Source organism: Sinocyclocheilus anshuiensis, unplaced genomic scaffold (assembly GCF_001515605.1).
Source record: "Sinocyclocheilus anshuiensis isolate Anshui unplaced genomic scaffold, SAMN03320099.WGS_v1.1 scaffold1172, whole genome shotgun sequence".
NCBI lineage: Eukaryota > Metazoa > Chordata > Actinopteri > Cypriniformes > Cyprinidae > Sinocyclocheilus > Sinocyclocheilus anshuiensis.
Genome location: NW_015552679.1, coordinates 409,138 through 412,676, shown reverse-complemented (window position 1 = coordinate 412,676; position 3,539 = coordinate 409,138). Strand labels below are relative to the sequence as shown.

At 31.4% G+C, this 3,539-nt stretch overlaps 1 protein-coding gene across 9 annotated transcripts in view; it reads right to left on the bottom strand.

Moving 5' to 3' along the window:
- The window catches only part of hycc1 (hyccin PI4KA lipid kinase complex subunit 1), a 67,107-nt gene that overhangs the window by 27,638 nt on the left and 35,930 nt on the right, over positions 1-3,539 (bottom strand). The gene's annotated exons all lie outside the window — the stretch shown is intronic.

Here is a 3,539-nt window from a genome sequence, read left to right as displayed (position 1 = left end):
AAAATAATAGCAGATTTGTCTCATTTTAAATGAATAGTAAAAACTGAGATAAAAAATTTACTTAAGCCAGAATTTAAATGTTACTATGGTAAAATAAATATTCAAAATACGTGTGTTACAGCTAACACCCCGTTACTTTGTGCATCGCACTCATCACAAGTTTATCGTTAAATTGTTAAATGCCCTTACATATCTCTGTCACCATTATAAGTGTTTGATCACCACATTTGAGTGATCATTGCAAAAAATGTGTTTATGTATATATATTCTGTTTATGTCTATACTGTATTCTATATATAGTACCAGTCAAATGTTTGGACACGAATGGGAAAGTGTCCAAACTTTTGACTGGTACTGTACTATAATATACACAAAGAATATCGGCCGATATATCGGTATGGGCCTTTTTTTTTAACTCCCTAATATTGGTATCGGTATCGGCCCCAAAAAACCCATATCGGTCGGGCTCTAGTTATGATCGCTATTAAGGTGTTTCTCACGTTATCTAACTGCAAATATAGCATAACTGCCTATTTTCTAAAACTAAACATTAACTATAACGCGTTTCATAAAATTCAGCTACTGGCCAGATTTCCGAGAGGTAAACTAATGCGTTAAAATGCCAAAAACTGCTGTTAATTTCCTCAACTTTCTGGCGAGTGTGCGTGAGAAGCGCTGAAATGAATGGGCTTCAATACTGGAACTATTGGTTGTTTGGAACTATTGGCTGCTCCACGACACGCTTTACTTCCGCATTCCTCAGTTCCAATGGAAGCCTATGGGAGTGTCGCAACATTGTTTCTCAACGGCTCTGCTCGTACTGTAATAACTCGCGCTGACATCACCGAACACAGAAACAGATCTCAAAAGATGCTCTAGGTTATTTTTAGCCGGACGTCTCAGAGTTTGTGTATAAGATCAGGAAAACATGCTACTTTAACAGCTTGAAACGAGACTAAAATGAAAAGCTGGCAGGCAAGAGCAAAATGTCAAGCTTATATTTTTGTTCAAACACTTGCGTAAATTCGGTAAAATTGTTTGTTGCCCAAATTGTCCTTTTAAGATACTTTACTTCAACCTGGTTTAATGTCTGAAAATGAAAAATAAAATTATAATAATGTATTTAATATATTAGTATTAGAATAGTGATATTTTTTATTTAAATTTTTATTTATTTTTTTCAGGGAAAAAAAAAAAAAACTTTTTCTTTATTAGATTTCTTTTCTCAAATCATTCAGCTCTGGCAGTGTTATTTTAGTATCATTAAGATACTATTATAGTTTTCATTAATGGTTTGAATTAAGTTTTATTAAACATTTTTTTTATTTATATTCATTACAAAAATTACTCAAATTAAAAATGTAAATGAAAACTGAAAATGTAATATTTAAAGTTAACTCAAAATATGAATAAATACAATTATAGTACATAAATAAATGAAGAAATTAATTTAAAAACAAGCAAATATTTTGCACATTACAAAAATTACAAAATTTAAAAAGAAAAGTTCATTTTAATTTTTGTTAAAATTTTAGTAATTGTGTGTATTTGCCTTTTTTTTTAAACATGCCTATATAGCTTTTATTACATTTTATTTCATATTTAGTTTTAGTTATTTTAGTATATCAAGTTGAATTAAATGAATAGAACGTATGTTGCCTTGGCAACTAGCTGAAATAAAATATTTTTTTTTTTTTTTCTTCCAAAACATCATTTTTTTTCAGTTTTTAATTTTAGTTAACTATAATAACCGCATAGATCTCAATGCGTTTTACTTCTGTAACTGCTGTTTTTCTCAGAGTGGGAACTTATGTCTTAAAGTGGACTTTAGTGAAAACACAACTTAACCCTCAAAGACCGAGACAGCCGCCCGCGGCTAAAAATAACTATTGTTCTTAAATGTTTAATAACTTTTGAACCGCTAATCCTATGTGAATGCTTTAAAAAGTGTTGTAAAGCGGAGATATCTCATTCATCTTATTTGGATATTCAGAGGCTCCGTAGTGTACGTGATTACGTCATCACATTTTAACAACATTGATTCGTCAGAAGAAACCAACGCATTTCGTTCCTCTGAGCCAAACAGGAACGATTGTTGATGCTTAGTCCCACCCCCGTGCCCAGATTGGTTCAAACTGTCCCATATTCAACCAATAAACATAGGTTTTTGTCTTTTGAACCACCATTTAGGATTTATCATTGGAAATTTGAACAAACGCAAAGTGAAAGCAAAGTCTGTCATGCGTGCATGAAAACAAACACAACATAACTTGGAAACATAAGATTCCGACGCATAGTACAGCCTGCGGATCGATCATTTATATTATGTAAATAATTCTTATATAGTTCATAAAGATCATTTTCACTATTTTTTCTGTTGCACTCTGTATATTTCTCACTCATTCTGTGTGTAGTTTGTGAATCATTTGCACTGTTTGTATTTTTAATGCAGAAGACAATTTGTGCAATTGTTTTCACTAAATAGCTGCACGGTTTGTGTTTGTTGTTGTTCATACTCAGATTGAAAATATATTTATCTTGAAAAAAAATGTCACTTTTTTTTACTGTGTTTTGTTATTATATAACACTTTTCCATTTTCTTTACCCCTAAACTTTTTTGGACACATCTATATTGTTAGTAAACTAAATAGACCTGTTTTTCACTAAAAAAGCGCCTATAATAATATTGTAATAAATGGCTATAACTTGCTTGGGGAATGTTATATGTAGACAACATTTTATTTGGAAGTGTAAAACACCCAGATACAACTTTCTAAAGAAAAAAATCCAAACTTCAGGAGTTCCTGTTTGAGTACACAGTAAGGATGTAACGATTAACTGCGAGCCAGTTGAAAATCGATTTAAATATGTGACGATTCAAATCGGTTGAGATGCTAAACAAATCGCGATTCATTTAGGTGTAGGAGTTTATATGAATGTATGTCTGAGGGGAACTTACTGTCTTTAGAAAAGTTTAGATGGTATTTTTTCTTTTCCTCTTGCCTCTGTATAAAGCATATTAAAGTTCATAAGTGCAGCGCTGCTTTGTTTACAGCGGAAACCAAGGAAACACTTTAAGCGCCACCTGCTGGCAGAGAGTGAATCTGCGTCTCATTCAACTCGTCTGCTGTTTCTGTTTCATGCAGATATTTTTTTATGTATAGTTTCACAAAACTGAAGTCAAACCATTCTGTTTTTGCTTCAAATTTAGAAATTATACAATCTAATTTAGATTAAAAACTGCTCATGTTGCATGTATGCAGCATCTTTGTTTGGATCAAGATTAAAATGCAGTGGTTGCCTCTAATTTTAAATGTTAAGAGCACAGCCAAAGACTTATTGTATTTATACGAAGAGATTTATTTTATTTGTGTTACTTATTTATTTGATTTGGGGCTTGTTTTAAAATGTTAATTTAGTTTTGTTATTTACATTTACATTATATTTAAATGACATTGTCATTTAGCAAACACTTTTATCCAAAGCGACTTACAAATGAGGACAATAGAAGCAATCAAAACCAACAAAAGAGCAATAAT